Here is a 13,079-nt window from a genome sequence, read left to right on the forward strand (position 1 = left end):
TCATCACAAGAAACTAACGTTAAATGGAAGAGCTTTCACGTGTAAAAGTGTTGGTATGCTCGGAATAGCAATGCAACACCGTACGAGAGAGACACAAAGATTCAAAGAAATAGTAGACTCACGTTGAGCTTCTGTAGTAAACACTTACTCTCATTATCCAAAACTTAGGTTTTTAATTACAAAGGTTGGCTTTTATACCTTAGCCAAGGTTCAAAGAATGGATTTCTAGCTATTTGGGCTCAATACAAAGCTTAGAAACTACATATAATTACAAACTTGGAGGCCCTCAACCTCTTTAAACTCATTGACAATCAATAATATTACAATGACTTTGGGCTTTACGGGATTTTTCAGTGATACAAGGGATTTAATACATTCAATTGGCTTTAAAAAATGAGTGGAACCCCTTTTGATGCTCTTTCTCCAGCTCTTGTTAGCTGAGCAACTAACAAGGAGATGAACAAAAACAAAATCCAAGCGAAAGGTGAAGTCTTGTACCTTCTACTATGCTCATGTTGAAATTAGAGTTGAAAAAAAAAACACACAGCTTGGAGAAGATAAAGGAAGCTCAAGGCACACAACAGAGAGTATTTTACTTAGTGTGCAATGGAAAGATAAGATAGCCCTAGAGTGATGGGCGTATATACAATGCACGGGGGAAAAACCTTCTAGTAAGGGAAAAAATGCCCCGGTGGTCCTAAGTGTGTTCACACACATCACTACCACATGTATATGGCAACAAATCTCCCATGGGAGTAATGCGGTGAGCGATATCTGGCACATATAGGGAAGTGCCATGCTCTGAGGACATATTCAGTCCACAAAGGGGAGTAAGCCCAAAGCTTTGCGAAAAGCTTTGAACTTCTCACAAGACAATGCCTTTGTGAAAATATCTGCAAGGTTGTCCTGTGTTGGCACATTAGCCATGTTGATCTCTCCTGTTGAGATCCTCTCATGGCTCAACCATGATATGCCTGAGTTGCCAAGCATGAAACAAAACCCACTTGTGGACACTCGTGTGTCAAAACAACCAGCCCTATTTGAGTCCAAAAAAGTTTGTAAACCTGTCGGCAATGATCCCCCCTTGGTATAAAACAAGACAAGATGTAAAGTGCCACTCAAGTAGCAAAAAATCCTCTTGACAGTCTCCCAATGCTTAGACCCTAGTCTATGCATAAATCTGTTGACCTATGAGACTGCAAACTAAGTATTTGGCCTCGTGTTGCATACATAAATAACTCATCCAATAGTAATTTGGTAAAGAGTGATATCAACAGGATTACCAACATCATGAAGACTCAATTTCAAACCTATTTCCATGGGAGTGGCAATAGGTTTGCAATCCTCAAGTCCAAAGTTACATAGCAATGCCTCTATGTAACTTTTCTGAAACAAGGCAATATCACCATTGCACTGCTTAAACTGTATACTCAAGTAATGATGCAACGGCCCCAAATCATTCACCTTGAAAGTAGCATTCAAATCAGACTTGAATTCAACAATATGTCTCTCATTTGGTCCAGTGATCAATCATCCAAATAGAGAACCACAATGAGAATTACATCATCCTCACGCTTTACATACAATGTGTTTTTTTTTAGATTGTTACAAAAGCCTCGTTTGACCAAATGAGTGTCAGCTTTCTCATACCAAGCACGAGGATATTGCCCATACAAAGCTTTCTTACATATGCACACTTTATCCTCTTGTCCTTTCTTGACAAAACCGTGAGGCTTTGTTACATAAATTTCCTCAAATATGTCACCATTCAAGAAAGCAACAATGTCTGACTGATGTACATCCCAACCAAAATAAGCTACTAATGAACATAGAAAACGCACAATATTCATACAACAAGTCCACAAATTTGACTACAAGTCCAAGTCTAGGAGGTGTAGATACAGACAAAAGATTCTTCTTGATCCCAGATACGTACGATACATCAACAAGTGTGAGAGAACCGTCATTTATAGCAATAAACACAATCTTTTCAACTCCCTTGACAAGATAAGAGGCATTTTTGGCACAAGTAAGAAGGGACATCCTCGAGAGAGGTAAACAAGTCACGATGAGAGGTAATGTTCTTTGTAGCACCACTGTCAAAGTACTACACATGAGCATCTGTATCAACTGACAAGCATGCATCATGGACATTAGGATCATAAGTGCACTCTACACTAAAAGCCCATTCTACATCAACATCAACATCACAGTCTTCTTTCACAGAAGACTCAACAATAGCTGCATTTATAGTCAAACGAGCATTAGTAGCGGAACCAACTTCTTTCTTCTTAGCCTCTTTGGCCTTCAACTTAGGACACTGCTTGATCAAATGATCATTGGATTTACAATAGTGGCGAGACATCTTCTTTTTGCCCTTTTCACCAGAATTCTCAAATGAATTGATTCCAGCAAAAGCATTTGGAACAAATGATTTACTACTCGCAAAAGAACCATGAGAAGTGGCTACATTATTGTTACCACCTTTTCTTTGAGCAACAGTAAAGGCCTGTTCAATTGTACCCTGTCTAGTCTTGTCTTTTTTGTAAAGTGACTCTTGCAACAACAATGTGCAGAATGCATCAAACTTGACAACTTCTGGATTTCCTTGGGTCATAAGTCTCCAAGTACTAGCAAAAGTCTAGCAAGGCATCAAGAACAATCTACACAAGGGAACTATTTGAAATGACTTTGCCTGCAGAAATAAGTTGCTCATTGATATTCTTGACACCAAAAAGGAAAGTTTCCATGTCATCTTCCTCATGCATAATTTTTGACTGCAACTTTGTACGCAGTACTGCAATTTTTGCCTCATTGCGACTTGCATAAAGTCCAACCATAATATCCCAAGCCTGTTTTGCAAATTTCACTGAACAAATGTGAGGAGTAATAGTGTGTCTTCACAGAAAACACAATCAATGCATGAGCCTGTGCATCTTTTACATCCCAACGAGCTTGCTCAGCCATAGGGAAAACAGCTCTGGCAGCACCAACCCTACCATCAAAACCTGCAACATCCTCAACATCGCCTATATCCTTAGAACCAATATGTACATCAATGCCCTGCAAAATATTCCAAACTCCCTCTTACACAAGGACATTTTGGATCATGTAATTTCACATAGGTTAATTGTCCCCATCCAATCTGTCTTCAACAACAAACATTTTGAACATATCTGTGTTGTTGTCAGCCATGGAGAATGTTGCACTTGATGTGAAAACTACCCAAAAAGAGGAGAAACAAAGAGATAACAACACTTGCTATATAGCACAAACTGTAGAAGACTGTAAGGGACCTGTTATGCAAAAAACAACACTAACAAAAATTATGCACAAAATAACAAAATTGATTGTGCAGTACTATCTGTACTGGATACGGAGGCCGCAATGAGCCCAAAACAAAAATTTGAGCAGACGAAATGCTACAAGCTTACCCAAAGTATTTGTGGACCTAGAATGCTTGCCAAATCTCACAAAAATCAAAGAAAGTGAGCAGGTGTGTACTAGAGCGGCTGACAATCAACAACCTACTCTGATACCAATTGTTGGAATTAGGGTTGCAGGAAAACACACAGATCTTGGAGAAGACAAAGGAAGCTCAAGGCACACAAAAGAGATTATTTTACTTAGTATGCAATGGAAAGATAAGATAGCCCTAGAGTGATGGTCATATATACAATGCACGGGAGGGAACCCTCCTAGTGAGGGAAAAAATGCCCCAGCAGTCCTAAGTGTCTTCACACACATCACTACCACATGTATATGGTAACAGCTCAATGGGTAGACTTTCCTTTGGTCGGCCAACGTAACTGTGGAGGGAATTGTGGCTTTAGGTCTGCAACCTATAGGCTGTAGACCTAAAGCCAACAAAATGAACTCAGGCATCAAGTTGATGCCAGATCCGCCATCCACTATCACTGTCGATAATTGTTGCCCCAAGATGGACACATTGAGACAAGGGCTTCTATAATCAGTGAGGGGAGCAATGGGATAGGATATCACATAGCACTCTGATGGTTGCACTGGGAGGTGCTCGACACTAGGAATTGCTCCAGGGTAAAGCAACTGAATAATTGCGAGGAGGTCACTTCAAAAACTTGCATCCAACAGTAGCAGGTCATAGAGCAACACTTGTTGGAAGGTGTTCTTTAAGCTTGTCTCTGTTGTAAGATTTTCTTTTTCTACTAGCGGTTTCTCTGGGACCTTGATTTGTTGTAGGTTGGCTTCTACTTCCAAGAAGTCTTTGTCAAGAGGAGAGATGAGGATCCTCGCTTGGAACTAGGGGATGGCTTGTCGGACAGTTAGAAGCGGGGTATCCATTGGTGGGATTGTGGGTGGGTGGAAGAGTAGAATTGGTTGGAAGGCTGAGACCCAAGGATGCCCTCATGGCTCAAGCGAGGACATCAGTGGGCTTCTCTACCTGCTTGAACTTGTCATTAGGAGACACCACATGAGTAAAAGGTGATGGTTGAGGGATGATGCTAGCTTCTATCAAATTGATTTTGGCAAATGTAATTTTTGGTTGGCTTGAAGAAGTAAATGCACGTTGTTTTTGCCAGTCCTTACTATAGTGATCATGAGCCTCATGAAAATGTTGGCAAGGAGGACACCCTTCTGGCGGAGGACATTTGCTTTGGTAATGCCCATATTCCCCACATCTATAGCACAAAATGGTCCAATTGGATGGGCGAGTCAGAGGATGAAGCGATCTTTGCTCCCGCTGAATGGAGGTGGAGGTGGAGGTGTAGAAGCTTTGAGGGACTTAGGGAGTGTTTGCATGATAAGGTATGAGATGGAAAAGTACTATGCATACCTTTCATATGAGGTGTTGTCAATAAAGGTGGCATGTGGTTTGGATGGCCATAGGGGGAAACCATGTTGGATGTAGGTGCTAATTTTTGTTGGAGAGTAGGACCAAGACTGTGTTGTATTTTTCGCAATCCCTTTAGGTAGTAGCAATCCTTGTCCTCGTGTCTATAATTTTCATTGAAGTGGCAATAAGCCCAAAGGAGGCATTCATGTGGAGGATGCCTTAGAGAGTGGCATGAGCTACATCAAACCACAATCTTAGACTCCTGCTGAGTCTTGAGCTCTTCTAGCTCGTGCTTGATATGGTCCAAGGCAGAGCTCTCGATGTGAAGGCTTCTCTTGTTGAAGAGAGAAGGATCTCTCCTCCTGAAGACCTCATTGTAACTTTAGTGCTTCTAGTTCCCCGCGTAAAGAAGTCAAGGGGTCAGATGGACTTTCCAAGAGTACAGAGGTAGTCGTTCACCTTACCCAAAATGATTGTCAGCTTCTCCATGGTTGTCTCCCCCTGAGCTTATTGCTCAATAGGTTGTTGTAACAGAGTGGGTGAGAACTCTATTGGTGAAGGAGACCTGGGGGATGAAAAATTGATTGAGGGAATGGAGATAGCGGTGTGGGAAGGTAGGGGTAATGGGGTTGATGGACTCCTACTTGGCATGAAAGGTTGACGCTTTCTGTGGTAGTACTTCATAGGTCTCAATAGCGGGCTTTGTCGTTGTTTGGATTTCCTTGTATGTGCCATGTGCCCACCCAAGATTTGGGCACGAAGCATTTTAACTTACTGATCATTGGTCTGGACTCCACTAGACCAAGGCAAGTGACTAGACCACTTGGCTAGACTAGGATGAGAGACGACTAGACTAGGACAAGAGACTACTAGACCAAGACGAGAGACTAGAAAATCTGGTCGATGACTAAGTTGGTCAAGGGGGATTGAGAACAAGCTGGACCAAACTAGTGGAGACCGGTAGACTAGCACAGGCAAGAGCTTAAACCAGCTAGCTCCTTGACTCGACTCTCGATGGAGTGAGACTTTAGTTGAGGTCCCACTGGGCGTGCCAAAAATGAGAGAAATTATAGCGAGGAAAGTGTGTCGTGCTCTTTACAGTGGGTGCTCCTCAGTGCAATGTGCATGAAACCTCGCTCCAATAGAAAGAAAAAATCAGGCAGCAATGAAACAACAACTCAAACACAATAGCAAACTTGTTGGTACGCAACAACTCATAGAATCGTACAGACTATGGTTGGCAGCAAGGTACAATGGGGTGTCTAGACTCCAATGTGCAGGGAGAGAGTGCACATGTGTCGTGTTGGACTCCAAACTCTAGACTCAAGACTCAAGATGCAAGACCATACAAAGGGGATGATGATGATATATCAAATGACTAGAACCAACCATACATATGTATATCAAAAAGAGCCACAAACGGCTAGCAAAATATCCCAATCCAGATAGGTATATCTCCAAACTGCAGTGGTGGTGATCTGGCCACGGTGTCCACTAGACCACCACCCGTATCACTACCACATATGACTACCCAGGAAAGAATCTGTCTAGTGTGAAGTCCATCCCAACTATAACTAACTACATGTCATGTGCCAATGACACTGTAGCCCACCTACAAAAATTATTTCTTTCATGTAATCTACTGTGTTCATCCTTGTCCTTCATATAAGAACTAGTATGGTCGGCAACCTTCAATCATCTCTCTCTCTCTCTCTCTCTCTCTCTCTCTCTCTCTCTCTCTCTCTCTCTCTCTCTCTCTCTCTCTCTCTCTCTCTCTCTCTCTCTCTCTCTCTCTCTCTCTCTCTCTCTCATACAACATTCTTGTTTACTCTTGTTGAATGTTCAAAGAACAAAACTAAAAATTAGCACACACATCTCTACTATTATAAAAGGGAGAGGGATTCTGGCCCCCTCCCCTAGACACGTGGCATCTTTTGCTTCATTTGATAGTGTCTCCAACATTTTCCATGATAGAGGGGATTGAGTTCACTCAGCTAGAGAGAGAGAGAGAGAGAGAGAGAGAGAGAGAGAGAGAGAGAGCTTTTTTTTAATCATGTCTTGTTTTTTACTTTTAGTATCTTGCAATCGGGATGTTCCAATTTTGATACATGACCTCTTAAGAGAACCAAAATAAGGTTTAGTCTTTATCTACATGATGATGATTCAAAATATTTGCAATATCATATTTCTTACTATATGTTGTTCCCTTTTTTAATATGGAAAAGAAATATGCAAGTTTTTTTTCATGGGGGAGTTTGCAAAACCCATGGTCCAAATAGAGGATTTGTTGTCCTTATGTCCTTCAAATGGTCATCAAACCTTCATAAAAAGAGTTTTTATGAAGAACCTTGCAATCAAAGGGGTCGCGATGATGTTGCATGTCAAGGTAAAAGGGTGGAATTTTATTTACTCCATAAAAAAGGATGATTCCCCCAAAGGCCCTTCTAAAACTAAATTTAAGGTATAGGTAAGTTTAGGTCTCAGTCCCAAGATCCATCCTTCTTGAACAAAATTTTATCTCATCCATTCAACATTGGCCCTTGGGATTGGCCATTGCCATGTAAACACTAGGAATCCCTCAGCCCTTGGGTCTTGACAAGTGAATAATCTTGATAATGATAGCTTAATCACCTTACATTTTTGTGCTGTGAAGTTCACCATCATGCTCTCGACCTGCAATCACAACTTCTCAAAGTTCTTTGTGCCGGCTCATAGAAACCCCCCAACGAGGGTTGCGAGTCATGACCTACATGACAAAGCATTTTTTAAAAGATCATGAAATTGCTTATTAATTTGTGTGCACTTGATAGTAGGACAATATATTGGATGATTAACTTATTCTATTTAATAGTCCTTCGAGTGAAGAGTGAGAAGAGAGGAAACTTTTAATATTGCAAAAAATTAGTATGTGACTTGCACGTTGTTGTGGCTAATTAGAAGCGAGTCTAAACTCTGTGACACTCTCCTGTGGCACTCAAAAAAAACCTTAGTTTATTGTAATCCCACCTACAAATTTTGAGATTTACCTCTAAATTTTAAACTTGAAAGTGAGAAATCCTACAAAATCTAGTGTAAAAACCTTCAAATCCAGTCAACTTATCTCTAGAATTCTCATGTATAGGTTTGCCAAGTTTTTGGGAATTTTTTTTTTTTTTAAGCACTAATCTTCTCCCTCACCTTTCCCCCAAGGTAGCAACATGTACAAACATCCTCTATACCCTTCCTCCCAAGGTGACAACATGTGCAAACATCCTCTATGCATCAACAAGGTAGTGCCAAATATATTCTTGGATGCTTCATTATTAAATAAAATCATCCTCGGAAGTTATGATAAGGCAACTCTAGCTAGCTATCAATAGTGACATTATGTATCAAAAAATAGAGGAGATGACATTTAAAACCTCTCAAAATACAATCCAACAAAAATCTACCCACGTCAATGTGTTGATCCTTGTACCTTTTTGAAACTTGAAGAAATTTTTGGTTGCTTCAAGTTTCTATATTGTTCCATTTGGATCAAGCTATTATATAATGTTCATTTGTATTGTTGTTTATTTGTTGGCAATCGACATAGAGGTGATACATTTTTTTCTTGTAGGATAGCCTAATTGTTTAGGATCTTTGGATAGGATGTATAACCTTGGTATACGTGGTGTATAATTTATGAGGATTTGTAGACTTGCATATCACATGATATCCCAAGCATAATTTCTAAGATTTTGTTGTTTGATTAGCCAAGATAATGCCTTTGCTATTATCAGAAAATTGATGCATGAGTTCATACATCTCTCTCTCTCTCTCTCTCTCTCTCTCTCTCTCTCTCTCTCTCTCTCTCTCACACACACACACACACACACACACACACACACACACACACACACACACACACACACACAGAGCAAAAGGGGATCTTCACATACTACATTGTTCTTTATGAAGGAAGACATAACGCTATATAAAGTTCCATTGAGAAATTTATCTCAGAATACTTTGAAGTAATTAGCCCCAAATATGTTTTCTTACCTAACTCTTTGTTCATCTATCTGCTATGCTTGGTAGTGGACATATTTGATACACCATGTGTGTATGCATTGTAGTGGGCTCTGTTACTGGCATAAATAAGCTCTTTGGCCTTATTTCTCTACCTATCACTGTTTAAAAAAGAACAGAGACATTCTTTCACTCTTAATCACTTGGTATTAACAAAAATAAAAGAGTGTCTCCATAGCTGTTTAGTAATTGTAACTTGAACTTACACACAATACAACCCCAAGTCATTGTTTGAAAAAGAAAAGAGACATTCTTTCTCTCTTAATCATTCTGTATTAACAAAAATAAAAGAGTGTTTCCATAATTGTTCAGTAATTGTAACTTGAACTTACACACAATGCAACCCCACGTCATTATTACTACACTCAAACTTTGTTTAGTCTTATTAGCATAGCCTAATAGAATGCTCATAGATCTCCCCATTGCTACAATAGCCCACTCACTCTTTCCAAGATCCATTATGATGCCATCTAAACTCTTTCAAAACTCTATGTTTGAGGGTCCAAAAAATCACGGAGTTAACTGCATGTAAAAGATTATATGGAGCTTTGTCTACTAGCGTAGCTAGGTGAACGTGTAAAAAATTATGTGGAGCTTGACTAGTGTAGCTAGGTGAACATGAGATTGAGAGTGAGGGAAAGCAAGCATCGATGAGTTTCAACCATCCAACACTCGTTGAGTCTCCACTCTCTCTCTCTCTCTCTTTCCCTCTCAGAGACAGAGAGAGAGAGAGAGAGAGAGAGAGAGAGAGAGAGTCAAGGGACTGCAAACTTGTAGAGCTTACGTAATGAGAGGTATTGTTGTAACTTGATAGGTGGAACCAAACCTGGTCAAAGTATACAAAATTTGAGGTAAATGTGATTGCAAGAAGGAAATTGAAGCAGTCACATCATTATTCCATCGCCCTAACACACTAAAATAAAGTAGGAGCTCCATGTCTTTGGAGAATGAATGCTGATATAAGAGACTGACATTGAATCATGATAGCCTTAATAATACTATCATGATGGTTGAAGAGTTCAAACATTGAATTGAATAGTGAAGTTACGAAAACTTATAACAATCCAAATTGCCACAATGCCATCAATTGTTAAAGCATGTTAATCTCTAAGAGATGATCTACTCAATTCACCTTTAAATACTTAAGCCTATATACTCATCCACACTGCACTTGAGGAGTGATCCTAATTAGCTCCCACTCCCTTCGGTATGAGACATAATATTGGTGCATTTGGGAAAAGTTATCCATTGTTGCACACTACACCCCTTGAAGTTCAATATCCACACTTCACTTGAGGAGTGATCCTAATTAGCTCCCACTCCCTTCGGTATGAGACATAATATTGGTGCATTTGGGAAAAGTTATCCATTGTTGCACACTACACCCCTTGAAGTTCAATAGGCTTGACTATATATATATATATATATATATATATATATATATATATATATATATATATATATATATATATATATATATATATATATATATATATATATATATATATATATATATATATATATATATATGTATGTATGTATATATATATGTAGGTATATACATATACATATACATAAACATATGTATGTATATCCATAGACATATGTGTGTGTGTGTGTTGTGTTTGGGAGCATATGTTTGTACCTAGTTCTACACCCACTATTGGGCACTGACGACGTTAGTCGGGATGTCGTGGTATTTAGTCAATACTATGCATGATGGAGCTGATGGTTATATTGTCTCGTGGGTGACTACCATGAGTTTATACCTTGCACTTTCCTTCAAGGGTGAATCTGGGTATATCCTGGATTCATCTAGGTATATTTTTTAGTCATATAGCGGACATGCAGACCTCACATTGTGAAGTTTTTGTCCGAGTTACGACCAGTTGATATTGTGCTAATTCTTTCTATCTTTTGTGATGCGTATGCCCTATCAACTACCTTTTCTTTTGTTCTAATTTTTCCAATTTAACGCTTCTCTTAGTGCTAGGCTTCATTATGGCTGAGTCTGACCTTGATCTCCGGAGTCATGACAGAAACTCAGCACGCTGAACTTTGTGTTGATGTATGCTCATGTGTGTGTGCGTGTGGTGTGTGTTGTGTTTGGGAGCATATGTTTGTACCTAGTTCTACACCCACTATTGGGCACTGACGACGTTAGTGGGGATGTCGTGGTATTTAGTCAATACTATGCATGATGGAGCTAATGGTTATATTGTCTCGTGGGTGACTACCATGAGTCTATACCTTGCACTTTCCTTCAAGGGTGAATCTGGGTATATCCTGGATTCATCTAGGTATATTTTTTAGTCGTATAGCGGACAAGCAGACCTCACATTGTGAATTTTTTGTCCGAGTTACGACCAGTTGATATTGTGCTAATTCTTTCCATCTTTTGTGGTGTGTATGCCCTATCAACTACCTTTTCTTTTGTGCTAATTTTTCCAATTTAACTCTTCTCTTAGTGCTAGGCTTCATTATGGCTGAGTCTGCCCTTGATCTTCGGAGTCATGACAGAAACTCAGCACGTTGAACTTTGTGTTGATGTATGCTCATGTGTGTGTGCGTGTGGTGTGTGTTGTGTTGGGAGCATATGTTTGTACCTAGTTCTACACCCACTATTGGGCACTGACGACGTTAGTGGGGATGTCGTGGTATTTAGTCAATACTATGCATGATGGAGCTGATGGTTATATTGTCTCGTGGGTGACTACCATGAGTCTATACCTTGCACTTTCCTTCAAGGGTGAATCTGGGTATATCCTGGATTCATCTAGGTATATTTTTTAGTCGTATAGCGGACATGCAGACCTCACTTTGTGAAGTTTTCGTCTGAGTTAGGACCACTTGATATTGTGCTAATTCTTTCTATCTTTTGTGGTGCGTATGCCCTATCACCTACCTTTTCTTTTGTGCTAATTTTTCCAATTTAACGCTTCTCTTAGTGCTAGGCTTCATTATGGCTGAGTCTGCCCTTGATCTCCGGAGTCATGACAGAAACTCAGCACGCCGAAGAAAACTTGTGACCTCATCTATGTGGCACTTGTCGGGGTTGAGTTGAACTTCCATTTCATATAGCTTCTTCAACCTTCTGTGACCAAGCAAGATCACTTCATCCTCACCTATGTGGCACTTGTCGGGGTTGAGTTGACCTCCTATGTCATATAGCTTCTTCAAGACTTCTTCTACCTTCTATAGATGAAATGCTTTAGAGCTATAGATACAAAAGTAATCTATGAACACTCTAATAGACTTCCCAAAGAATGCCTGAAACACCATGTTCATGAAATGTTGAAATGTTGTTGGACCATTTGTCAAACCAAACGGCATGACTCTAAAATCATAACAACCCCAAGGAGTGATGAAGGTTGTTTTCAATTGATCCTCCAATGCAATACCTATTTGGAAGTAACCAAAGTAGCCATCACATACCGTGTACTTTTGTTTACCTGCTACCTCATTAAGAATCTCATCTTGAAATGGGAGGGAAAAGTGATCCCTTTTTGTTGCCTCATTGAGCGGTCTATAGTTAACACATACCCTCCACTTTCCATTCTTTTTTGGAGTGACCACAACTGGAGAGACCCATTCATAATTCTCTATAGGGTAGATGAATCCTGTTGCTAGAAGCTTTCTCCCCTCTTTGAGTAGTGCTTGCTCCTTGATGACTCCTAACCTTCTTAGTTTTAGTGCTTTAGGTTTGGTCTCTGGCTTTAGCTTGATCTTGTCTTGGATGGCATCCACTCCACATACATCTGTGTAATCTTTAGCTAAAAGCCTAGGAAACTTTCTTAGCACAGTTTTAGACTCCCATGTGAGTGTCGAGGACAACATATCGTCTAACATTTCTTCCTCATGCACACCTTCCTCCTCTTGGGGGCTTACTTCCTCCAGTCCTTGACAAGTTGTCTCCTTGTTGTCTGGCCTAAATCTTACCCCCATGGCTTCAATGGATGACTCCTCCTCCGTAGTGCTACTGCTACTTTCTTCTTCTGAGGTGTCATTGGTCCAATCATCCCCGCTTTCACTTTGAGAGGATTCTTCATGGAGCTCCTCTTGACGTTGCCCCTTCATGTCAAAGACAACCTTCTTGTGATTGTCATTCTTGCAAATCAATTTTCCACTTTCCCAATCCTGCAAAGCTTGCATTCATTAGCCATGGTCTACCTAGGATAAATAATTAGCCATTTCTCGTTGTAGACATAACATAGAA

The sequence above is a fragment of the Adiantum capillus-veneris genome, chromosome 19 (assembly GCF_014529385.1).
Source record: "Adiantum capillus-veneris isolate H3 chromosome 19, ASM1452938v2, whole genome shotgun sequence".
Classification (NCBI taxonomy): domain Eukaryota; kingdom Viridiplantae; phylum Streptophyta; class Polypodiopsida; order Polypodiales; family Pteridaceae; genus Adiantum; species Adiantum capillus-veneris.